A 27,116-nucleotide genomic window follows, 5' to 3' on the forward strand; every position below is an offset into this window, starting at 1 on the left:
ACTCAAAATACAATGGAAAGTCAAGGTGAGTTAGGCTTCTAATTCCCTTCGGGGCTAATTTCCAACAAAGTCTAAGAGATTTATGTTAAGCCTATTAATGCAATATGAAATTATGAATGTTCTATAAAAAAATTATCTTGTGTAGCTATCAGTTTACTTCAGCTCAGCAGTGCTGATTCTTTTCAATAAGGGGGAAAGATGAGCAAAAGAAAGGAACAGAAATTGTCTGTCTGCCAGACCTGTTCATCAATAGAGGGGAGATTTAGTCATCTTCCTTTGGAAGACAGAGGTCTTGTGTGGAAGGAGTTTATATAGCTGTTATGGCTCAAAGTAATTTGTAGGTTTTCAGTCCTTGGTTGCTCTAGGGCTTGAGAGCATCTCAGCCTACATGATATGGCCCCAGCATTTCTTTGTTATACAGTATTCTGTGCTTCTAAAACACATGTGTTTTTTTATTTAAATACAGAACTCTGAAATCATCCCTCTGCATTTTCTCATAGCATGGAGAGCTGCATTTGAACATAATCACTTCTTATGTCAAAGCTTCAATTACATGATTTACTCTTCTAAAATTAAACATGCAAGTACCAACAATAATAAAAAGTGTTCTGCTTAATTCTAAAATTATTTCAGCTACCAAACAGATTAGTGTCTTCTTTCTTCAAATTTGGGAAATATTTTGCATAGAGCAGCTAAGGGTGAAGAATGTCATCTGTAATTCTGTTCCTGATTTGTCTGTTGCATCCATGCATATTTAAACATCCTGTGACTTTAGTCTTAAAATGGTGCATAATTGTGCATTAATTAGAGGTACTGATGCATTTATTCCAACACATGGATGCAGACATGGGCTGCATATGAGATGCAGCAAGTCTTGCATTGTTGTAGCTCCGGGTGCAGATTCAGCGTCTGTTTTGCAGATGCTGACGAGCTGAATTCCTCTTTGACAGGGAAGCAGAGTGGAGCACAGGGTGTGATCTGCACAGCAGCATCCCTGCTGTCTCCTCCTCGCTCAGGCATCCTGTGTGTGCAACGTGGGCGCATGTGGGAAGGTGAATTTGCTTTCCAAAAAATCTCCTTTGGAACTCCCCCTCAGAAAAGAGGGTTGGGGATCTGGGGGAAGCTGGTGATACTTCCCAAAGATCCTCTGGCAGGAAGTGACCTGTTTTTGTTTGGTTCTGCAGACTTCAGGGACCCTGCTGCAGGTGCACAGCCTGGCTACCTGGAAGGGCTCAGAGCAAGCTCTTCACCTGGATGAAATGGCAGGATTCAGGGCTTTTGTTTGTACTTCTCTGTGATGAGAAGGGTAAAGATGAGAATTTAATGAATCTGGATATAGATTATACGAGAGGTATAGACACCGCAATCCCTACCCTGAGCTGGCTGGCAAAACAGCTTCATCAAGTGCTTACGACTACTTTCCATTTTTGTCTTCTACTCTTCCAACTTTGTAGACGTTTTGATTTTGCAGTTATTTATTCCAATGTACGCAAAACTCTGAGTGGATTTGTGCTGCTGAAATTAAAACAGGGAAACAAAACAACTGTGGGTAATTAGGCACATTTCATGTATCTGTGTACGCATCTTAAAACAACAGAAACTGTCTATATTTGCACTGGAGCCTCTGGTTTGATGGCATTCACTAAATGTAATTATAGGCTACAGGAATTTGCAGAAGTCCCCGAATGTTTATGGAGAGTTTATTACTTTTCCCCACAGTACTTCAATGGATTTTTGCAATTAATCTTCAGATTCATTTGATTGGAATTTGAGATTCTTGGGTTGCATCTGTTGCTGGTTGTGTGCTGTGGGTTTACCCTACACCACTTAGTGGAGGGTGTTCTCTGCATACTGTTGTACATATGGGTTTTCTTACGTACCAATAATACTGCTCATATAAGTTTCAAATGAGAATGGAATCAAAGAAATGGAGCTTTCTGAAGTCCCAGAAGATTTTAACTACTGCAGGCATTGTTGAGGTGCTGAAGATAACAAGAGAACAAAAAAAATCCAATTAAAATAACGTTTCTTTTCAGTCTTCTCTCTTGTTTTCTGTGAAATACGCAATCTTGTTAATTTTCTACTGCATCATCAGGACCCATAAAATCTCAGTCACTTCAGTTCTTGGCATGTCCTTTAGTACAGGGGAAGTCTTTTCTGGAAAAAGTATTATCTCTGTATTTGCTCTCAACACTCACTTTTCTAATCACTGCTGGCTGGTGTTGCTGACTTTAGAGCTACTTCTGGAAGGAGGAATTGCAGAAGAATAAAATATGCCCTAAGGCAAATAAGCTTAGAGATTCCTCAGGCTTCTGCTGGTGTGGAAATGCAAAGACAGAGGTTGATGGGGGAGCTGGAGCTCTCTCTCTCCTGGTTTGTAGTGCTCAGTTCTTCCCAGGCTGCAGCACATTCCATGTTCTGGTGCCACTGTTGGGAGCTGGAGGGATCTGTGCTTCAGCTGGGCATCCTCGAGCCCCAGGGACACCTCTCCAATCCCAGCTCTGCCTCCCACACATGTACATTTTCTTCTTCCACTTTTTTTTTTTGGATCTGGCAGCATCCCTTTACTGATTTTTCACAAAGACCTGTCCCCTTAGCTCCTGGCAGATCAAGGCTTTCCCCACTCCTTTACCTGACCCCAGCTGCATCCCTGCCCTCCGGGGGAGCAGTGAGTGGTCAGGGGAGGTCACTGCGCGCTCTGATGGCAAATTTCTGAGCATCACACAACTTCAGACCGCAGATTCCCCACAGGCTGGCACAGTGAGCCACCAGGGCTGTTCCCAGGGACTGCCTTTGCTGCTGGCACTGGTGACTCCTGGAATGACCTCCTGCATTTGAAGGCGGTGTAGAAAAGCACTTGTGAGCGTCTGTAGAAAGCTCAGAGCACACGACAGACTGCACTTAGCAGGAACAGCAGGCTCTGAGTGGCCTTTGAGACACTGCAAAGGGATACTCTGACACCTTCTCCATCAGCCACGGGAAGTCTCTTGGGAGGTGCTTTTGTATCCCTGCAGGGGAGCACGAGGAGCTGCGGAATAAAAAGTGGGTTTAATCAGACTGTGCTTGGTGAGATCCTCTCACCTCACCCTCCTGGTTGTATCTGCGCAGCGAGGAGCTGGTTAATTTTAATGACAAAAATGGAGAATCTCCTTATTGAAATTTAAATTAGGTTAATGACTAGTGATATGGCTAAAGGGTATAATTTACAAAACACAAATCCCTAATGCAAAAGTGTGTGTTCAGTATCACACATGGAAATCCCTTAATTTTGATTTGACTGGTGTAAAGGCAAAAAAAAAATCAAACACAAAATCTTGTTAGCATTTCCAAGACTGAGAAGCGGCCCACTTGAGCACGTGTCTCCCTCTTCCAGAGGGGAGCCTGCCTCTGAGCAAGCTGAGCTCCTGCCAGAACACTTCCCCCCTCCTTCCCTCCCCAGGATAATTCCTGGATTGTGAGAAGGAGTCACCTCCATTTCCAAAGGTGCCTGGGGTCGGCTGCTCAGCTGTAGCCTTCCCAAAGCTGAAACCAGATTTTTAAGGATGGAGCTGCCTTGGAATCCCCTGCTGGAGTTACCAGGTTTATGGCAAGGTTTGGGTCACTGGGGGATGACCACCTGTGTGTGTGTGCTGTAATGGGAATGGAGCATCTCTCATACCATGCCCTTAGGGGTTTTTTAAGCCGTGTTTCAGCAGGAACTGCTGAGGTGCTGGTCTCTCTGGGCATTCTGGCCCGGTGTGTTTGCACTGGGCTTTTACAGCATTGCTTGGTACCAGGAGACACTGGAAAATGTGAAATATCCTTGTTAGGCTGGCAATATCCAGCTTAGATCACAGCACAGGGTAGTTGCACTCTGCCAAGCTCATCTTAGTGCAGTTGGTACACCCCAAAATTTTAGGCGTGAGTGGAGCAGTGAAGGAACAATGAATCACTGGCCTCAGCATCCCTTTCTCTCCTACTTGCGGTCACCCACTGTACCCCAGGTGTGTTTCCCATCTCTCCTCACCTCCCACAGCTGTCTGTGCATTCCAAATCACACTTCTGTCGAGTAGACAGGAATGAAATGAAGGATGTGGAGGCAAGGAAAAGACGCTGGGGAACTCAGGGCTGTGTGTGGGAGTGCAGTGAGTAGGAGCTTCTCTGGCTGATGGAGTAACGGCATCACGGGACACGAGACTTTACACACAGTGTTTCTGAGGAGTAGGTGAATTTCTCTTCCCTTGGCACTTGAAACAACACGGAGCTGAAGGCTGTGTCTGTGCTCTCCTGGTCAGCTGGTGTGTGGGGCTGCTCAGACTGGCAGCAGAACATTGCTCAGACAGGTACTAATGGGCACCACGGTGTTGGAAGGAACATCAGTTTCCCATTAGAACCAAATGTTTCCTGTGTCTCTACAAGCTGTGGTGTGCGTGAAATAAAAACCTCTGACGTTTATGAGGTTCTTTACAACACGGGAGCAAACATTTACTTTTAGTATCTTAATTTCACGTGGGCATTTTACTTGCCTGGCGCATTCAGTGACATCCATGAAGAACAGGAATGACATTAAAGCATTGCACTGAATTGCTGGTAATTTGTAGAACAGAACTCATTCTTTTCTTATCATTTCCCATTTTGTGAACATGACTTTGTGAATTGATTTGACTTCAGAGTGCACTTAGGAGATAGCATTGCATGCAGGCTCTTCCAAGTCATCTCAGAGTAGAGCCATGCTGCGTTCTCTCCAGTAGAAGTCTGGAAAGAACATTTTGAAGTAAATTAACTAGGAGATGCTGCAGCTTAAATGAGTACAACAGCAAAAGTAAAGGCAGGTACTCTCAAACCTTCAGCAGATAATTGCTGTGTAAATAAATGGCATCAGAGGAGGGGAAATTGGAGGTATTTCAGAAATGGAAATGGGTCAGTTGAAGGAAACAAAGTTTAAAAGCTGGAACAGAACCAGGTCCTTGGACTGAGGGCAAAGACTGACTCACCCATGCCCCTAAGAAAGTTACAAAATGGGTGAGAAAGAGTTGGTGTTACAAGATGGTCTGGTCACACTTCTAATCAGAACCATCTGTACCAGGTAAATTTATGAAAATTTTAAAGACAGTAGGTGAGTCAGTATAGCAGTAGCTCAAATCAGAAAGTACAAATAAGAAAAAAAAAACCCACAAAACTAGGAAGTACATGAGTTACACCACAAGATTGTGTTGGGTATGGAGACTACTTGATTAAAAAATGCTTTCAACTGCTGCTATCTCTTTCCTCACTCACCTGTCCTGGTTTCAAGTCACATATGAGTAGAGAGGGGCTTTGCAGGTATTAAAACACATAACAGATAAGAGAGTAAGGACTCTGCATCTGTGTATTTGCAGCTACAGGTTTACATGCTAGGATTACAAGGTGAGCACAGGATGTGATTTGTATTTTTAATCTTTTCAGGTGTCAGGCTGTTTGGGGCACAGCCTGGATCTTGCACTGTACCTTGGGGTCTGCTACCAGCATCTAACAAATTAATGATAAACCATTAGATAATAAACAAAACAGAGCATTTGTTGACCTGCTGCTCAGGTCTGTTTTGGAGCTCTGTGCACAAAATGCTGTTGAGAAAAGTCCCTGGTTTCCCTAGAAGCTGTGAGGCTGAAAGCTGGCTGCCTTTTTATCTGTGGGAGTGATACAAGAGCAGTCCATGAGTGGAAGGGCACTAGAAATGACAGTGGCACCACTGAGGCAACAGCATTCCAGCTCTCAGAACTCCATGGAATCAGCAGTAGCCCACTGAACATTTTTTGCTTTCACTTAATATGAAGTGAAAGAAAGAGTACAGGCCTGAGAGAGAGGAGCTGGATGGCACATGGAGGGTATTCCACACCAGTGCCTGCTGTGGGAGGCATGGGAATGCATTTCTGGTCCTGGTGTCCAGCAGGTATCTGTGTAATGTTCCACTCTCAGCCCTCCTGGCTGGGTTTCCTCTTTCTTACCCAAGCTTGTGCAGTGCTGTTTAACCTGCTTTGCATTCTGTGTGCAAATGACCCTTTTGCAGCAATAATGACAAATCTCTCCCCGTGCCGTGGGAGTGCTGTGAGAACAAGCAAGGACAGCCTGCAAGACCAGCCTGCCTCGTCACTTCCCATTTTTACGGAGGCTGAGGGATAGGAGTTCTGCACCCTCAGCGTGTTTAAATGCCTCCAGGGGATGTTAAACAAATATCAGGTGAAATGCAGCCCTGGATGCTGATCATTTTTCCTGTTTTCCCTCTAAGGCACTCATCTGTGCTGGCTGTTCCTCGTTGGATGCTGAGGGCATCCATTCCCAGGCTGCTGCAGCCAGAGAGCCTGGGCGTGCAGCGCTGCGTGTGCAAGGGCAGAGCTCAGCTCACCACTACATTTCCATCAGAAACACCTGGGAAGTGTGACCCTGTCAGATGTAACACTGAGGGGTACAGTTCCTTCTGCCGTGGCTTGTGAGTGAGCTGTGAGACTCGATCACGCACCCACACTCGTTAGCAGGGCTGAAAACTGGGTAAAATTGATGTTTTAGCTAAGGATGTTCCAACGTACTTCAAAATCTTAAGAATTAATCAGTGAGTTGTCAGAGAGCTTCAGACTTATTACTTTTTAATAGCATTTTTTATTACTTGCTAATTATAAGGTGAAAAAGGTGTGAGGCACAGCTAGTATTATAGTTCCTTAAGTAAATTGGAGCAGAAGGTCACAATAAATTGAAAAGTTATTAAGTATGTACTTTGCTGAAGACATAATGCTTATCATTATAAAACACAGGAATACAGACACACTGGGTTTTTTTAATGTCCACAGATGGCACAAGCTAATTATTCTCATTTGTATAGCACCTTACACCTCTGTAGATTTTTTTCAGAATGTTGAAAAACAGATGATCACGTCTGTTTTTGTAGCTGTGTGAGAGTTTTTCATTAACAAGATCAGGCAGGACCATCTGTGTGTTCTAGTAAAAAGTTTACCACCAACAGTGAATTCAAAACTTTCAAACAATGGATGAATTCATAATTTGTCATGTGTAGATACAGAGCCTTGGCTGACAGCCCGTGCAGCTTGGGCACAGGTTCCTGAATGCATTTCTTAGGGAGAAAATGCCACTCATGTTCTGCTTTGCATTATTGACCAAAGGAGGTTTTTAGGTTTGTGCCTTTTATGTCAGTGCAGGCACTGTCCTGCTCCACCCACAGGCACCTCGTTCAGCATTGCCGCTGGAGGAGTCACCCCAAAGGACGCTGCTGGAGCATCTGTCCCTCCCCTCTGTACACAGAAATGTGGGAAATAGCCAGGAAATCCAAGGGAAGGTGCAGGGGTAGATTTTTACACAGATTGTGTGATTTCTGCTCTCCCACAGAGCCCAGCAGGACAAGGCAGGTCCACACCCACGCTGCGCTGCACAGTGGAACTTCAGCCTCGAGATAAAACTGATGGAACACAACAGCCTTGGGAACAGCTGATGGTGGAGTACAGTAGCGTATGGGATTGTCTGCTGCCTGTGGCTCTTAGTGCTGCACTTTTCACTCTTCCAGTGCAGTTTCACTCTGCCTCAGCCCTCTTACAGCGCCTGCCTGCCTCTCCCAGTTCCCTTCCCTCGGGGTCCACGCTTGGAGGCAGCCTCGTAACTGCATGCAGGGCTTTGTGCAGGACAGATGCCAGCTGCTCTCCATTCCACGCCAGGGCAGCTGCTCCCAAAATGTGCCAAATGCCCTAAAAACAAGGCACTAGCGAGGCAAACCCCTTGCATCCCTGGTCCCTTTTTGTTCTGCTGAAGGGATGGTTCCATGGGGCACAGCCAGGCTCAGGAGATGGAGCTCAACACAAGTTGTTTGGAAAGGACAAAAAATATTGGAGACAGATGGGGGCAGAGATGTCTGGGAAATTTTATTTCATCACTTGTAATTGCTGTTGGACACAGCCTGGAGCGTCCAATGGGTGCTTGACAAGTGCTCAGGAAATCAGTGATTCCTAACCCTGAGCACTCCCAGCTTTCCCAGTGTAATCTCTGGCTCGTGTGCCTCCCGTGTGAAGTTGTCAGCGCCCACCGAGGTTGTGAGGCTCGTTAGCTGTGGATGGATATCGCTCGTTAGAGGTAGAAATGCGTCTTGTCTTTCCAAGGGAAACATTAACAATTCCACTCTGCAAATTAAGGGGTCCATTTAAGTCTCTTCCAACAGTCCCATGAAAAATTGTGGCTCGTGCGCGTGTCCTCAGCCAGTCCCGTTTTCACTGGAGTGCAGAGGGGGCTTCATCTCGGAGTGTGGTTCTTTTAATGAGACATTGCCTTTGTGTCTGACATAATTCATGTACTTGGGAGCCTGCTCAGGTGGGATTTTCAAACTTCAGTGCTTGGGCTAATTTCAGGTTTAGTTTTACTGAGAAACTTAAAATCTACCCCAGGCTGAAGTGAGGAGCTGCCAACATCCCCACAGCCAGGGTGAGAAGAAGCATCTGATGCTGCTTGCAGCGTTTTGTAGCTTTTTCTTGGATGAACCATTAAACTTTTCCCCTTCTCAGGTTCCCAGTTTTGCAGAGAAGGAATGGTGATGCTTTCGTATCAGAGAAAAGCTTTTCTGAGTTGTAATTAATGACTGACATGTTTGGGTGTTCGGGGAGGAAATCTCCCTTGAATTATTGCTTTGTAAGATTATTGTTTTTAGAATGGCATGTGAAAAATTTCCTCAAATATATTTCATCTTCTCTTGGTATCCTTCATCTTCCTTGTTCTTATGTCCAAAATGTAATTATGAAACGTTCCCTTAGGAAATAAAAATTTTAAGTGGACTCTTTCAAGCCATACTTGAATTTGGGAAGGAGGGGTAGGGGCTGCAACTGCTCCTTCCTTTATTTCTTGATTTGTGCTGCAGTGTTATTGAGCAGCTGAAGTTACAGACACCAGAGAAGCAGGAGCTGTACAAAATAAACATTTTAAATATAGTAGATTGTAATACATTTTGCTGCTCCAGCACCCAACCCCAGAACAATGATGAAATTACTCATTTCTTGGCTGGCATGTGCTTCTGTTTTAAAGAACAAAACCTCTAAAATAATAACCAAAACACTTAGGTGCATTATTCTCCAAGCATGGAGGATTCAAAAGCTCATTTTCAGATTCTGCCATATTTGAAATAAACAACCAACAAAACTTCAGGATATAATAATGCTTCCTGCAGCCTGGGATTTTTATTTCCATGTAGGAAAGGTGCTTTGCGACGCATTTTTGTCTTACCCTGTGTCTGCATTTTTAATGATAGGTGTGCTCCCAGCTAGCACTCAGCTTCCTGCTTTCTCATTAAAAGCAAACACCAAGGACAGACCAAGGGTTAGGGGGAGAAGAACGTGTCACAGGAAGAAAAGAACCTGAGAAAAACCCATCCCAGTTTGACACTTCTCTGTTACAGCCTGAAAGGTGTTTTTACCGGAAGTATCATTCCTCTAGTTATACAAAAGCATAATTGAGAATTATTTTGCAGGCTGTGGTCTTTGGTATTTTAAATTAATTGAAGAAGATCTGTTTATCTGTGTCTGTACCCTCACTGGACAAGAGACCTCTGGTTATTTCTAAAGAAGGTTCCCAGCCTCATAGTTGTGCTGTAAATGATCAATAGCCTGCTAATGAGCGAGCTCTGTGCCTCCACGAGGGCTGAGAGCATTGCTATGGGTGGGATGGCTTTAACTCAGTATTGTGGGATGATAAACTACCTTTTAATAGAACATTAACATTAATCTAAACAAGATTAGTGGAGCAAAGCGTTGCACGGATAGAGCTTGCTCAATTAAAACAGATGGTCTTCCACGCTGAATCCCATTATGTTCCTGAAGCCTCCCTTGCATTCCCACACACCCGGGCGTGAGCTCCCTCCTTCCAGCGGCACGGAGCGTGGCACGTACAAATGTGCTCAGCCTCGTGCCACGGCACTCCTTCCCATCATCTTTTCACTCCGAGAGCTCTTCAGGATTTCATATTTATCAAATTATTTCTGAATGATTAGCACGAGATCTTTACATTTTCTTCTAATTACACGTCTGTCATTAATCTTCACTATTTCTTTTGCCCCGAGCATTTTAGAGAAGGTGGAGAGTGATAGGATTCGGCAATTAGGATCGGCTGTAAGCGTGATTAAGGCTGTCTAAAACCAGGGGAGAAGAAAAAAATCCGAGACTGCAGCAACGCTAATGTGTAGTGTTAGCCAAAATTAATGATCAAACATTGCATCTTAGCATCTTAATATTGGCTCAAGCAAAACAGCTTTACATTTGGAAGTAACACGCATTCACAATCTAATCACTGGTTCTTCCCCCAGACAAGCTTTTACTGTTCATTACGAGAAGAAACAGAATTTTGTTGCTTCAATAATTTTTTTTTTTTTTCCAGGGCAGAAGCGCAGCAGAGTAGTCACATGTATTAGGAGGCCTTAAGCTTTTCAAAATTTTTTAAGATTCATTGCTTTAAAGAAAGCTCTTAAGGAGTAATGCATCTCTAGAGCAAACCTTTCAGTTCAAACCAGCTAAATTAAAAGGTGGCGTAAACAGGCACAATTTGACCTTGTGTGCCCACACCCTGCCTTGCTGCTAAGACAGAAGAGAATGTTTTAGTAATCTAGCTAGAACTAAGCAGAATAAATCACTGAATACTGTGCAGCTTCAGTGTGAAGGCTTGGAGCAAGCAGGATGTTACAATAGGGTTATCTCTTTGTCCTTTGCTTACCCTGGAGTATTCTTTGTAGACTTGATCATCCTTTGGCGCTCATTTGCCAGATGAACAGTGCCAGGAAAATGTCCTAAATCCCAGACTAATGGAGATAAACCCTGCTTAGGAGGCTGCAGTGGAGTTGCTTGTGAGTCCTCTGGATGCTCGTGGTATAGAGCGGCCCTGAATCGGCCGGGGATGAGTTAGCTTTTCTCTGTTCTCTGGTAGACCAGGTAGAGTTTCAAAAAATGAAGTGATGTTTTCCTTGCCAAGTGATCTGAGTCCATAACAAGTACAATTTAGGCCGGCCCAGGACCTTCACCCTTCGGTCTCTCCTTTAATCCAGTGGGTAATGCTCAATGGAACCAAGATTTTCCAGACAGTCGCAAGCAAGCATTAGGATGAGAGGCTGGAGAGGGCACAAGCACTTTCTGTGGCTGTTCTGTGGGGTGCTGAGTAGTAGGTGAATAAAAGTCACTAATCCTTTAGTTGATTTCCCTCCTTGTCTGAGGTACTTGTCACTGCTCATTTTGAAGCTCCCTTTCAAATCAAAACTGGAGTGTTTTTCCTGTGCCCAGAAAGAGAGAGATGACTTTTGGAAAGGAGCTAAACCATCACTGAAGGGATGGCTGCCTTTGCTGAGTTTCAGGTGTGAATTAATTTTTGTGGAAATACTGTCTGGAGAGCCAGTCTGCCTGGTGGGTGTCAAATCTGGATTCGGAGAACACCCCCATAGGGTGAACAGAAGCTGTTAATTATTGGTGAGCACTGGAAACTGGTTGATGGATATGTACACCATTGCTCAATCACTGTGACTTAAATGTAAATGAAATTTAATGTGAAATTATGTATGATTGGCAAGTGATTAACAGTGTTCCTAAACGAGCTAATATGCTGGTGGGAGTGTTGGCTTTTCATTTTTTGGGTTTCCATGGCTGGCTTTTCTAGAAACGAGAGCCTCAGATGTCTCTAGCCTGTACACCAGCTTTCCAGTAAAGATAAATGAACAGTAAATCACAGGAGAAAGGAGGAGGTGTTTTAGACGGGAATGTCTGTTCCAGAGGATAAGCTTCCTCCCCTAAAAGCTCATAAAGTTTGCGTGATAACGGGCAGCTCATGAAGAAAAACCCATTTGGTTCCTGGTAGCAGGGGCTTGGTGCAAGTCATCAATCACTGCCAGGAAGCAGCGGTGCCACGCGAGCACGAGCAGAGCCGTCGCTCACTGATTCCTCCTGCACCAGCTGAGCTGGGCTGAGCTGGATGTTGGTCCTTTGCTCCTTAAGCATCCAGGAATAACAGGGTGGGGAGTGAATATGATATCCCTGTAGAGGGCAGTTTCCCCAGGGAAGAAGAGAACCCTGGAAAAACGCCTTGGGAAGCGCTGTTTTCAGTGCAATGAGCCAAAGGCTTATTGACATGCTCTCTATGCAAGTTGTTACTAGAAAGTTCCTTGCTCTCTGTATAGCTTAATTCTTGGTGCAGGAATTTTAATATTCCTTATGGTTCTGCCCTACTGGACCCTTCCCTCAGACCCCACCTTAACTCCCCACCTGTACTGGGGTGCATAAGTGCCCCTGTCTGACCTAAGACGGGGCCTTTTGTCCCTGTTACTGCCTTGGTCCGGTTCACTTCAACACAGTGGACACCTTATTGTTTGTTGTTTTCCTATTATTAATTGCTTTTCAGACAACTGGATCGAGGGTGCCTCTCTCCACTGAGTCGCCATGGGGCTGAGTCCTGAGGAAACTCAAAGGGTTCTGATTGTCCGGGCTCAGACCCCTCGAGAGTTTCCATATCCCCCTCCACAGGGGCATTGTGTGGCACAGATACCCGAACGGCTGCCTGAGCACAGGACAGTGCTTTAAACAAGACAGGCTGTATTTTTCATTCTGAAGCTGCTGGTTGGGTGGATCTTGCCCAGATGGCTGCATTGCTCCCCCGACCCTTTCCATTTCACAGCTCCGGTCCCTTCGGAGCTGGAGGAAAGGAGTGGTTTTCGAGCCCAGGGAGCTGCCAGGTGGATGTCCTGGCCACAGAGGGAACATGTCAGCCCTGTCCCCATCCCAGCCTCCATCCCTGGGCAGTGCTGGAGGCTCCCAGGGCACTGCCAGGACCTCGTCTCACCATGTGGGATCAATGTCCACAGTGTTTTGGGAGGTGCATCCACCGGGAGAGTCCTGCAGAGACAGGACGTGCCTGTGGCAAGCGTGTTTAACAAAAAGATTTACTCGTTTTTGTTTGATTTTTTAATAGACATTCAGGAAAGCATTAAGGTAGCAGATACGGGTCAGGGTTGGTGTGGCTGGTTGGGGTTCATTGGAGCTCGATGTCTGTCCCCTCTTCAGTAAAATGACTGAACTGATGGGTTGAGAGTGGCTGTAAAGTTTTGATGGCATTTTATTTTTCCTGGAGTAGAAATGTTGTTGTATTGGAGCTGCAGAGGATTCCTTGTGGGTAGTTTCTCTTTGCTGGCTTTTCTTGGTTTTTTATTTGCCCAATGATCTGGGTGAGCTATTGATGCTTTTTGCTTTAAAGGTCAGAAATACCATTAAAACAGTGTGAATTATGGACTGAATAATTTTTTTGTTTCTTACTTCAACTTTTCCCAAGTTTTCTGTCGAAAAAATGTAGTAAATGGTTAATTTTAGCAGACATTTGGGAGGTTGGAAGCTTTGGTTTTGATTAATTCAGGTATAGCACCAGTTCATAGATGTGAAATTGCTGTTTGATGTACCATTTATTGCCACTGCCCGCATGGAACAAGAGGGAAATTTGGGACAGTTTCATATTTCCAGGACAGTTTCAGGTAACCTGTGCCAATCTCCCATCACATAATCTGTTATGAGGTCAATTCACTCGTAATATTGTAGATATTAAAGGCAAAAAAGAAGAAAAATCTCCCTTGTAGGCTGAGTCAAGAATATGAGCCATCCCTATAAATGAGTATTTTAATTGGTTTGTTGGAGTCTATTCATGCAAGTAAATTTTGTAGAATATCCTACTTTTTATATAAAGGGAGTATTTTTTTGTTCTTTGTTTTTCTTCCTTATCGCATTGTAGAAAAGTAATGTGATTACTGAACAACTTGAATTAATTGGAAAAAACTGAGATAAACAAGTGCCCATTCTCCCTCATCTTTGCATGTTAGCTTAAATTGAGAGCTGATCAAGGATGAATAATTAAATAGTAAAAATTAAAACTTGTGGTCATAGCACTGCAGTACGAATGAGCGCATACTTGTTCTGTGCCAAGACTTATCTTAGTATTTAGGATAAACCTGAGGGTGTAATTTCATCACGTTCCTAACAAAGTGTTTACACTGAGCTAGACATCACTGACAGTGGTAGCTGACAGTCCTTACTGTCAGAGGCTTGCTCTGGAAAAAAAAAAAACTGCAAATGTGTGACTGCAAAGTGTTGAAATGCTGCTCCCTGTGTTGGTAACAGGACACAAGGGCCGGTGCTGTGTCCTCGTGGGGTCGGTGCCAGCTGTGCCTTTCACATCTGCACAGGGATTTTCAAGATCACCTAGTTCTAATCGCACTGCCCTGAGCAGAGACACCTCCCAGCTTGCTCGAAAAACCCCGTCCAACCCAGCCCTGATATCTGTGTAGTTCATAAAAGAAGTGGGGATGAAGGTTTGGTAGGACTTCTTTGATACCATTCATCGCATTTGTTTAACCTTTAAAAGATACCAGCCGGTCCATGTGCCTTTATCAACCCATCAATCAATCAATAAAAAATAAAATTACAGCCCTCATAACTGACTTTTATCTCTTCAAATGGCCTGACTTTTTTGTTTTCAGCTTAAAGCTCTCCCAGCTGAGCTGGTGTGAGAGGGGAGCAGACAGCCCGATGATGGGCAGTTCTGAGATCACTTCCATGGAATATGGTGTTTTTTAATCACATTTCCCCTAGCAGTTGCCTCAGAATGATAAGTAGTGGATGTCAGTGTGGATTTGGAAGAAGAGAAGGTATCTGTTTACATGCAAAACTTTTTAATTAAAAAACAGATACGGAGCCAAGATATTTCTTGCATTCCTATTGCTCTACCTGGAGGGTTTGTTGGTCTGCAGATGGTTCAGCGCACGAGTTGTGCTCTGTGCTGACACTGGGGGAGGGAAAACGCAGCTATCGGCCCTTTGTGCCTTCCAATTTCAACAGTTCAGACATATGGGGCAATTTCTGGTTTTCATCGTATTTCCAGAACTGCTGTGCCGTGAGCAGGACAGGATTCTGCTGAAATGCTTGGACCTGAGCTGCCAGTGGGTGTGTTGGGCTGGCAGAGATGAGATCTGCTGGTCCTCCTGGAGGGCCTGTGTAGGACCACTGAACATTTTCAGAAGCCTCAGTCATTTGGTAGAAACATTAGGACATTTCCAGAAATAGTTTCCAGCCTTTTTGTAAGTTGGGGAGAAAGGTTGGTCAGGTTTTTCTCATGATTTTTAATTTTTTTTTTACAGAATTAGTTTTGATGGGTGATGTGGAGATAGAGAAATCTGAAGTTTGAAAGTGGTGTTTATATATTTATTGCACTCTGTGTTGTGGTGGTAGTTGTCCAACCGTAGAAATTAAAAAAGCCATTTCTGAATCAACTTATTGCCAGAAAGTTCAAGAATTCTATCAGGAAAAAAAAAAAAAAAAAAAAACCACCACCCAAAACAACAGCAAATTTAGCCAAAAATTGTCTCGAGTATGAAGGCTTCGAACAATTGCATTCCTGACTGTGTTACTCTTACCCAGGGGAGGAACAGTGTTTTATTCTTCAGGTGCAGGATGGATCTGTCCCATCTGCTGAGGAAGTGCCACCCCATGGAGGTGCTTTAAAATGGGGACACCTGGCCACTGGAACCGGCTCAACACCCCCAAGGGGTGGTGGGAGGGGTGCAGTACTGAGGGGTTTTTACCTGTCACCACACTGGTTTGCATTAAGAGCAGCCGTTGGTTTTATACTCTTTATTTTCTTCGGGAGTTTCTTGTTATAAAAAGAAACTTCTTCATCTCATACTGTTCATGGAATCAGGCGCAGGTGCTAATCAGTGGTTTCAGTGGTGCTTTTACTTCATCTAAAAATTCATTATAGGGATTTCCTTAATAAAGGCCATATGCATATTTTAAGTATGTTTTTGTACTATTTTTAGGAAGAGCTTTCAGTTTGTAGTTAATAGTGTAGAAAAATATCTCGGTGGAAAAAACAAATACAAATATAATAGTTACAAGATCTAGTCATAATTAAAACCCAAGGGGGGAGCGAAGACAAGCAGTAAATCAGTTTTTGTATGAACCAGATGTTGTCTGTTTTGGGCAGTGGTGGAACTCCATGTGCCTTCAGAGGTGAGGCTGTGACTTTGTGGACAGCAGAATTTGCTTTTTTAGCAGCAGCTGTTTGCCTTTGTGTCGTGTGCCTGAACTCAGACACTTCTGTCATTTGCTGCCCTCCAGCCTAAAGGTGAGCTCGGTTCAGCTGTCTGGAGTTGGGCACTTTGTGGAGCTTGGGTGTTTTAGAAGGTTTAAAATGGAGAAAGAGAGTTTTTAAAAGGGAATCAATGCAGGTAGCGGGATGCTGCTGAAGAATCACATCCTGCATCAAAGCAGCGTGTGTGTTGTAAGCATTTTGCAAAAGCATGTATGTTTTAAAAGCAAAATGGGGGAAAAAAGCTGATACATCCAGGCTGATGCTATCTGCTCTCAGGAGCAATTTGATCATAACCCTCTTTATATCCATCTCTTCCGCTGCTGAAGTTCCCTACCTTAAAATGAATTTGTTCTGAGGCTACTCTCTGGGAGCCTCTAAACCGGTCTTCGCTATCAGTGACACGTGTTTAATGACATTTTACTGCTTGTCTTACCCAGCACATCTGAGGAATCCTACTGCTAATTGTTGCATTATTATTATTACTGTTGTTGTTATATGCCCCTGCAGCCCTGCGGGGAGAAGTGGCCCTGGCACTGCTGGGGCTGGAGCTGGGCTCGTACTGTGTGCATGGGAGACTCATCCCTCCCTCATCAGCTCCCAGCTCACCACTCCCCTTCAAAATTTGGGAAGAATGCAAGGCAAGGTGGGCTCAGCCTGACGGCCGGCTCCACTCACGGGCTGCTGCCCATAGGTGGTAAAATGCAAATTTTATTGTGGCAAGACAATATTTCCCTTTTGGATTCCGGGTTTTGTGTGCTTTTGGAAAGCATTTGGCAGCCACAGCAAGTATGTTTACAAAAAGAGCAGAACTGGTAAAGTTCAGGTTCGTGTTTGGATTCAGCCCCAGCAAACTGAAGCTGAAGCTGTGCCAGACGTTTGAAGCTGCCAGACGACAGTTCATCTCAAACAGAAAGCTGAAGAGGGGGAAAGAAATTTGTCAAATGTATTCCATGTGGAATTTCAGGCAATTTAATTTGATTCACTACACTCTGAAATGTCTTGGACTTCCCTATTGTTTCTTTGCTTTAACACTAAATTTGATACCTTCTGGGATCTTCAGTGCTTTGTGCAGGACTTGTCACGTTCTCTAATTTACTGGCTTCAGCCTCTCTCGGTTTTAATTGAAGGGACTGAGCCCTGCAAAAGCGCTCTATGAAATTTAAGGTTGCTAGTTTAATCTTGAAGTTGTTCTTCAGGCAAGGGGACAAACCTTTCTTTTGAATACCAATAATAAGGGTAGAGGGGGTGAATGTAAAAGAGGAAGGGGAAAGTTTCAGGAAACCTCATCCCTGTGACTCCCATCGGTGGCAGCAGCAGCAGCCAAGCTCTGTGGCTGTGGGGATGCTGTGCTCAGGACATGTTCCAGGTGGCTGCAGAGGCCAGGAGGTTCTGTTTGGGTCAGTGATGAGCACCAGCAGACTGCCTGGATCTGTGTTTTATCGTGGTTATGCTTTTCCAGGTAATTTCCTGCTCTATGGGTGAATTTCCTGTGGAGTCAGTGGACACTGGAGCCCAGCCCCAGGGCAGGATCCTCTGGCTCTCTGCAGCCTGGCAGCTCTGACATTGGCCAGTGTTAGTTACCCCCACAAGTGCAGTTTGGGCACCAAGGCCACTTGTTCTCCTCCTGCTCCCTCTGATCAAGTGCCAGAAACAGAACCCGGAGCCTCCACCTGTAAATAAAACTCGCTGAAATCGTCCAAATGTCAAAGCACTTGAGCCCACCAGGAACCAAAGTGTGTTTTATTCTACATAATATTAATTTTTCTTGAAACCTGCAGACCTGTGTAGGTTGTAGCTGAAGGTAAAGGACTGCTGCTGCTTTTTGTGCTGGCAGAAGAGCAGAGGTGCACAGCAGCTGCAAGTTAAATATAGCTACCCTGCCTTGACTCTTCCAGGTAACAAAGTCTTCCATTTCTAATATTCTTGCCTGAAACATCTATTCATTTACTGCATTGGGATCTGACTCCCTGGATCAGCATGTGTTCACACTCGAGCCGGGCTGAGGAAGATGAGAACACTCAACCCCAAAGTTGTCAGTGTTTGCACACAAGTCAAGTCCCTAAGGAGTTCAGTGTCTTTACTGGTGTGTCTGATTTTCTTTTCCCCTTGACATGTGCAGCCTCTGTTTCTAGGTGTTGAGAGTTTGTTTGTTTGAAGAGTGTGAGGAGAAAGAAGCCTGAGGCTGTCTGACACAGCTGCAGTTGGAGCATCTCTTTCAACTTCTTTTCCTAGGCTGCAAATGGCCTCTGTTCACTTTTTTTTCCCCCTCACTAGAAATCTTCCTGCAGCTCCTGAAGTCTTCCTAATACACTTCTGGCAAGGTGAAAAGAGATCTGTGTGAGAGAGGAGAACCCCCCCAAGGCCAGCAGGTGTCTGTCAGTGGGGCAGGTGGGGCTGGCAGGGGTGGCTGTGGCTGTGCAGGAGCTCTGTGTCCTTTCCCACTGCTCCCAGAGTCAGGATGTTCCTGTACCAGCAGGGCTGGGCTCCCTGCTCTGCCCAGGGGAGCTCCAAGCCTCACATGGGGATTGTCTCCAGTACAGCCCCAGCCTCCCAATAGCTCCTCCCAGGGATGCTCCTGCCCACAGATGTGATGTGATCCACAGCTGTTACAACCTGGAGATTGCCCTACCATTGTACAGACTCCACCCTTTATAATTATCCCACCCAGCTTCCATAAAACCTGCAGCAATTCCTCAAGAAATGCTTCGTGGTTAAAGTCTGTTCCCACATAGGTGGTTTGACAAACGTGAGAGTGTTGTGGAGATCATTAGTGCTAAGAGTAAAACCTCCAAACAAAGCGCCCTGGGATTTCTGTACTCTGTGCTGGTAATAATAATTAGAACATATCCTACTGCAGGTAACTCCCACAACTTGCACTTTGCTCTGAAGCTGGGAAACTCATTGATTAATCCATGGGGTCAATCAGTCTATCTTGTTTGGAGAGTTAATCTCTGGTGTGTACCAGGACCAAGAGTGAAACAGGTTTATTTACTGCTGCTTAATCAGAGAACCCTAACTCTCCTGTAGAGTGGTGAGAGGTTTGTTTCTACTTAGCCTTTAATTGCAAAATGATCTCATTAGTGCCATAGTGAATCTCAGTACTATCCTGCAGACGTGTGGAATTTAAATAGCAAAGAACAAAAATGGTTGCCTGTGAAAACTCAGCATCTGCCACAAAGTGTGGTGCAGTTGGTATTGGCAGGATTACCCAAACCAGGCTTCTCTTTATTAGCCCTTTAATCTGGAGCTGGAACATCAGCTGCACACCCAAGTGGCTTTCTGTCTGCATTGCTGTTAAAAAACAAAGGAGCACTGTCATGCTGAAACTGCTAGGAAAGGTTTTTTATCCAAAGATAAAGATGCTGAGAACAACATGGAAGCCAAGAGCAGAGTTACTGTGGTGTTTACTAAAGAAAAGGGCAATTCTCCAAGTTACCCCAGCAGAGAACTTCTGACCTTGTAAGTGTCCTTCTTACCTCTGTCATCAGGCCCTGGCTCATGTAGTAATTAACTATTCCTGGGGTCACTAAGGCCAAGGGAGAGTGAGTGGATCTCAGATGGGCAGTGAAATCCCAAATAAGGCAATCCTCACCAAAGCAGGTGCTGGAAACCCGGAGGTGAGGTTGTGCACTCACAGTAAAGCCCTGGGCACGAAAATGTGCAAATCAGTGAAAAAGGTCTTTAACATGAGCACCAATAAATGCAGGTTCATCTTTCTGTGCTGAAGAAAATGCTTGAATGCGAGTCCACATCCTGCAAATCCATTTCAAACTCGCTGCCCTTTGAAATCTGGGTAGTATCTCTGTGCCTTTTTGGCAGGAATCTGCTGGATTAAATGTAGAAAATTGGAGATAAAAAGACTCCTCTTAAACCAATGCTAAATGCCAGAAAAAGAATAGAAGGGAATATTCCCTTTACTAATACTTGTTTCTAATCAGATAAAAATAAGTGACAGTGTAGGAAGAATCCCTCTACTAACTGCCAGAACATGTCGATTTATCAAATTTTTCTACCGTTGCTCTTTTTTTGAGCTCGCCTCGGAGCTGACAGTGTATGTTTTACAGTGCAGCAAGGTAGATTGATTGATCCTAAATAGAAAAACCTTTGGGGTCTCGAGCTGATGTTTTAGCTTCAGAAAAAAAACTGAGGAAAGCATGTTAATGTAGAGAAAGGAGCCTGGCTTAATTGGACCAACTCCTGGCTTGCTGAAAACTAATGGCTGGCTGGCTGTTGCCAGAGTGATTCATCTTTTCTATCATGTTCTATAGTCCTTCTCCCCAGGGGTCTGTACTCCCCTCCAATTCCATACCAAAAGTGAAATGCACTTCTTCATTTTTTCCTTCCCTAAAAACATGTATTTTAGTCGAATTGGCTTGCAGTAAATGAAAAATGGCACAGGTGGGAATATGAAGGAGGCACTCAGTGTCTGGGATTTGGATTTTTGTTTTGTTTGAATGGGATTTAGATTTTTTTTAATGCACCCTTAACTCCTCATTGCTACTGGCTGACTGCACACGTGACAGTGACTTTTTAAAGGATCCCAATTTGTCTGTTGAAATGTCTTGTTCCTTTTCTTTTTCTCTGGCCATGGAAACAGAAATTCTGTGTAAGCAAGAGCTGATAAAAGTGAATATAAAGCTGGAAAAGGTGTTGAAAGCATTTAGGTGGCTGTGGAAATGAAAAGATGACTTTTCCATGTAGTTCCATCAAGCCCACAGAAGTATTTTATATTTTTAAAATAAATGACTTGTGCACAGAAAAGCCTTGCCATTTTCCCCATAAAACCTACAGTCCCGGCTTTGTGGAAGCAAAACAGCTGCAGATGAACATGAGGAAGTCAGGAATTCAGTGGTGTGTGCCTGAAACCCACATGGATAATCTGATCCGGGACGGGGTTGAGCTTTGGGACTTAAAGAGGACAAATTCAAAATGTGCCTTTGAACATAAAATACTTCTGTGTCCCTTTGGAAAATCTACCTGAGTTTCTGCTGGAGGCAGATTGCGGCTCGTTTGCTGATTCCAAGGTGTCACCAGTTGAGTGGCACATGGAGTCATTTCCAACAAGGATGTAATGGGTTGGGAATGTCATGAATGTTGTATTATTGCATCTTCTGAATAGGAGGATTCGCTGTAACTGAAGATTACAAGAAGATAAATAAAGAAAGGTTTTATTTAACATAATTACATATGGTAAATTGTTATGGTAATTCACTATTATTCCAGTAAGGCAAATATTAGCAGTCATAGCTCAGAGATCATAAATAATGCACTGGAAAATTGGATTTAATGTTTCACATTGACCTGAGATTTGGGAAATGGCTAGAATTGCAGCAGATTTCTGTGTTATTAATTGCAAGAAAATAACATTAAGAACATGCTAAATCATGCTAAATGTTTTCAGAAGATGATAGACTATGGGATAGTTCATTAATTCTCCAAACTCATTCATTATATTTGTTTTTTACTTCAAGAACACTTAATGACTAATCAATACTTTCTGAAGCTGAGGGTGTGAGCATGCACATTTTTATATACATTCATATACCAACCAACATCCATCCATGTATTTCCTATAGTTTTTTCTATCAAAGCATTTTTTTAAACTGTATACTTTTAAACTCAATCACTAGGGATGTGTTTATTAGTCTTTGAAGCAGCTCTTTGAATTGCTGGTTTTGCCTTTTACCAGAAGAGTTTGGTTCTCCCACAGTGCTATAAATATTAAATAAAGACACTAAGAGTTTATTAGTGTGATATCCTTTATGGGGACATGGTGGAAAATGTAACCTATAAAATTAGTAATGAGAGGATGAAAATTACACATTGTCTCCATCAGGTTTTACTGCCACCATTTTTTCCTATTTATGTGTTGTTTTTCTTGTAGAGAAGGAGAAGGGCTCTGAGCATTTAATGAACTGCAGGAAGCAAATCTGGCTGTGTATTGTATGATAGTGTGGGATTTACTCTAAGCAGGAGTGGGATAAAAACAGGAATCCAGGCTTAGATGTGGCATTGTGTGTAAGTGTGACGGCTCAAGTCAGTTTTAATTTCCACAAAACGCTGAAACACCATCTCTGAGTCGTTCCAGAGTGGTCAAAATGCCTGTGGTACCTGGATACATCCATCTTTTTAATACAGAGAAACAAAATAGGACAAGATGGGACAAGAGGGAACAGCCTCAAGTTGCACCAGGGGAGGGTTAGGTTAGATATGAGAAAAATTTCTTCATTGAAAGGGTTGTCAAGCACTAGAACAGGCTGCCCAGGGAAGTGATGGAATCACCATCCCTGGAACTGCCCAAATAACACATAGATGTGGCACTTGGGACATGGTTTAGGGGTGCACCTGACAGGGTTGGGTTAAGGGCTGGTCTCTGTGACCTTAGAGGTGTCTTCCAAACTTCATGACTATAATTCTATTAAAATCTTCTTGCCTCCATTTCAGCATTTGCCTTTTGTAGACGAGGTATTTCAGTCACAGAATAATTCCACCGTGTATTTACATGTGCTCATGGGACTCCATTTCACAAAACAATTGCAATAATTTGTGTGACAAATCCCTTAAATTTTTCACCCTGCACTAATTTGGAAACGCCCAGTAGTTTGTAGGGAGAAGGATCTGCCTCTGTTTGCTTTTTGAAAGTCCCGTCTTTCTCATTTTTCTGCCTTGTTCACTTGTGTCCGGGTGATGGAGGCAGTTTCCTGGCTGTTTGAATTCCAGGACTCGGATCCCAGCTTTGCTCCAGGTTTCCAGCGTGGCCATGGGGAATTCACTGAGCTGCAGTTGGTTCCCACTGCTATAAAACAGTTTTCTCACAGAATCACAGAGGGACCGCACGAACGTAAAGAAGGATGCCTCGAAAATGCGGCCGTGTAAAATTTTATGCTGCTCACTTACTTTGCCAAATAAATGCAGCTTCCCAACAAGGCACAGCACGCTCTGCTTCACATTAGCACTAAATGGAGAGATCACTTTGTGAGGCTGTAATGTGCCCCTGCATTTTTGTGGTTAACTGAACGGTTTCGTGCCTGTTCTTAGGCAACAGGAGCCTCTCCACAAAGGACATGTTTGGGATTTTTTTTAATTTCTGGTGTGGTGTCATGCAGGGAGTGCTGGCCAGGACTGAACCCCCTGCAGAAACCAGAGGAGATGGATGAGTGCAGACATTTGGGAGCGTCGGGCCAGAAGTGCCAGGGCAGGAATACAAGTGGTTTGCTCATGATCACACAGGAGGGGCATTTCCCTGCACGCTGAGCGCTCTGCAGGTTACCCAGACATCTGAAATTCCCAAAGGTTGCAGTTAAGCCAACCTCACCTTAATGATGTTCACAGGAGGGGTGTGAGGGGTGGATTTGGCAGCTTGGATTTATCACAGTGCACCGGGTTTAAGGGAGCTGGTCAAGAGACACAACTTGAAAAGCGGATGGATCCTGCTGGAAAGAGTGCTGTGTGTCTGCTGCTTTAAAGTTCATCAGGAAAGAAACATCTTTTGCAGAGATAATCCTCAAAACCACGGTGAAAACCAGAGTCCTGAAGGGACCCATATCCTGAACTGTGGGATGATGTCCTGCCAGGGGGTTTATCCTAATAAACGAGTATTATCCCTCCTGCTCTTCCAGCCCTATGCTGCTTGCCAGAGGGGGCACTTTTTAATGGACTAGGAGAAGTCAAAGGAAAATCCAGAAGGATAAGGCTGAAAGCGAATTCTTTGGTTTATACCATTTATAGTCCTATTAAATTCAGTATTTCTCTCAGACTTTTGGGGGGCAAGAAGTTCAGTGTATTCGTACATCTTTCAAGATCCTGGCTTGATCATTTGACTCTGTCCAGCCAGCTTAACAAGCTAAATAATAAAAGGGAACAATGCAAAACTTGTTGGATTTTTTTTTCCATCATGTCTTTTTTGAAGTAAAATACTATTTTTTTTTTTTTTATCAGATGCCCAGCAGTTTGCTGCAGACTCCTGCAGCTTCTCTGCCCATCGCTCAGTACCTGTTTCAGCTTATCAAATTGTTGTACTTCCTTCTTTCATAGAGGAGCAATTAAAAATGATGAGGGTAAAGGGTTAAACCTAAAAGCTTGCTAATGAGGGTGCCTTCTTGGTTTCCCTTTCATCAGGCATTAGATGCTGTTTCCAGCATAAGCTTTCGATAAGCTTCACTGAACATTTTTCCAGCGTATTTTTTAAAAAGTTGAGGTTTGTTTTTACCATCCTGTAAAAATGATAGATGTGTGACTGCTGTTTATCCAAAATCCTAATTACTGATGATGCAGCTTTTGAATGTTGATTTCGTGCAGTGTTCTTTAAGCTTCAGACTGGTCAAAGAAAGATTGATTTGTGTCCACAAAGAGTTCTAAGTCTAGTAAACACAGCCAATGTTTGTTTGTTTATTTATTTATTGCATTATTTGAAAGTCAAGAGTTGCATCAACTGCAAGCTATGTAGACTTAGAGATTTCTAAAGGAGAAAAAGGGGGAAAAAAGCAAAAGTTGTCTGCCCACTGAATGAAATTTTAATTTCTGTCTCCCCAAGAACAAAGAGCAAGGGTAAGAGGTAGAATTTGAAAATATGGATGAGATTTTGTTTCCTTGAGCTATGGTATTTATTATAGAACAATAGCTCCATTTTTATTTTTTTTTTCCTAAGCGTTTATACATATATTTGGGGGAAGTATTTTATATATAAATATATATAAATGAGATTTATGGATTATGTGGATCTTTGTGTAGATATAACTAGATAGATAGATAGATAGATATAAAAAACAGTGCAGCTCAGTAGTCTTGTATCATCCCAAGGACTCATTTTCAAAGGGCAGCAAAGAGGGTGATTTAGGATTTCTAATCACAGAATCATTTGGGTTAGAAAACACCTCCAAGGTCATGGGGTCTGACTGTTCACCCGGCACTGCCGAGCCCAGCACTGAGCTGTGCCCTTCCCTGTGATGGAAGTGGGAGCAGCTGAGCTCTCCTGCATTTCTGGCGTGTTTCCTGTGCAGTGCCTGGAGCCAGAGCTGCTCCTCTGCCCGACAGAGCCCAGCAGGGTCATCCCTGGGGGGCTGAAATCTCCTGCAGAGCTGCCCAGGTGAGCCAGGGCCCGTTGCTGCTGTGCAGAGTGACTGAAAACTGTGGAAGCTTTGTGTCCTTGAAGCTTTTCTTGCAGCTCCTCAAGGCTCTTAGAGCAGCTGGCTGTGCTAATCCCTTGCTGGGTATTCACCTACCTGTGCTACCTGGGAAGAGCAATGTGGGACAGAGACGGTGCTTGTTAAAAAAAAAAAATTCAGACGATTTCTCTCAGGGTTTTCTCCGTCTCTAGTCAAGTTTGTTTTAAACTAATGGAAGTAATTAGCAAGTCACAGAGGGACTTTGTCTACGAGGTAGCCATTTTTAGATAATGGAGCATAAAAGTCGACACAGTGACATATGACACCAGAGCAGCATCTTGGAGCCACGAGCTGGGTCTTAAGCAGATGTTTAAGTACTTTGAATACTGAAATCACTACATGCACATATAGAAAGGGTTTGTTGTTTTGTTGGTGGTTTTTTTTTTCTTCTCAGACTACTGATACACTGTAGGGCTTTCTTTTAATCTCAATAAAATCAAAGTAAGCTCTGAAATGTTTTTTAATGCACAGTCATTACCGCTCCTTTCTCTCTTCTTTAAATATCTTTCAGTGTATGATTCGTGGGTGCTTGGGGAGTAGGGACGGAACTTGAGCTTTATGTGACCACTGCACAGCAGAGGGGTGCAGCAGTACAGCAGCTGATGTGCCAAGAGTCTAGCAGTGACCACGGTGCTGAGCTGAAAATAAATAACATATAAAAGTGAAGATGCATTTGATATGTTCACACATACTTATTGTAGCTGTGAATGCAGGGGAGATTTGCAGAAATTCCAGAGAGATGAAGGCGATCTCCCAGCAGGGTGGTCCCAGAGGTCCAGGGTATCTCCCCTCACAGGTCTCTGAGATTGTCCCAGTTCTTGCAGGTGCCAAACCGTGTGTGTGCTTATCCTCATCCAGGGCTTTCAGGTTGTTTTTATGTACTAGATAACTTTATCCATCTTATTTTTTATAAACCAATGCGTGACATTCGCGGCTTGTGCCCATCAGTTGGTGTGGCATTTGTAACTTCCCACCACATAAAAATGTACCACTGTGGTCTCAATAGATACACAGCACAGAAAGCCTTTGTAGATGTCCAGTTTTGACACGATCACGGCACCCCAGATTTTGAGGAGTGCAGTTTGGTGAAGGAGGGGAAGGATTTTCCCCTCTTCTGCCACAGTCTGCTCCTCATTTCTCCGTGCATTGATGCAGCCAGGGGCTTTGACAGCCAGATGGGTTGAGCCATTTTCTGGCTGCTTTTTGCTTTCACCTGTGCCATGGTTGCTTTTTTTTAAATTTAAATCCAAATCAGCCCTTGATTCAGCTCAGAAGCAGTGCTGCAGTGGTTGGTACAGGGGGAAGGGGACAGTGGGGGTACGGCTGTCCCAGAAGCTCCTCTCACCCGGAGTTCCCTGCATCCCTTCTCCCACCACAGCCAGTCTGGGTCGGATCCCTCTGACCCAGCCCTTCTGCAGGAATTAAGTGTCTCCTGAAGCCCACCAGAGCTGGCCCAGCAGGTTCTCCTCATCTGGAGGCAGGCTGGAGCATCTCAGCGTGAGAGCTCGTCTAACGATCCGAGCTGGAACTCTGTGCATCCATTCTCACTCACTTGAGATGTTTTTACGGGTGCAATATGTTTTCCTTCACCACATGTGTGTTCCGCCCCGTGGATTACTCAAATGGCAGAAAGAGTTTTGTTTCCTGTGTTATTGCTGCAGGTACAATTTCTATCAGATTTGTCAATTCTGTCATATAATAGAGTCGGGTTTTTCCTGGTCTAATGTATGTGACATGTTTCATAATGCCAATAAAAATAGTTTTCAGACTAGACTGTGAAAGACTTTGACCAAAAAAAAGGCGAAAATAGAAATATCAGCGACTGGGGAGCTTTGATCTGACAAAGTAGGC

The 27,116-nt window shown here is 43.9% G+C and overlaps 1 protein-coding gene across 1 annotated transcript in view; it reads left to right on the forward strand.

Moving 5' to 3' along the window:
- Positions 1–27,116, forward strand: part of CDH4 (cadherin 4) — a 419,139-nt gene that overhangs the window by 224,149 nt on the left and 167,874 nt on the right. The gene's annotated exons all lie outside the window — the stretch shown is intronic.

The sequence above is a fragment of the Hirundo rustica genome, chromosome 16 (assembly GCF_015227805.2).
Source record: "Hirundo rustica isolate bHirRus1 chromosome 16, bHirRus1.pri.v3, whole genome shotgun sequence".
In the NCBI taxonomy this organism is placed as follows: Eukaryota; Metazoa; Chordata; class Aves; order Passeriformes; family Hirundinidae; genus Hirundo; species Hirundo rustica.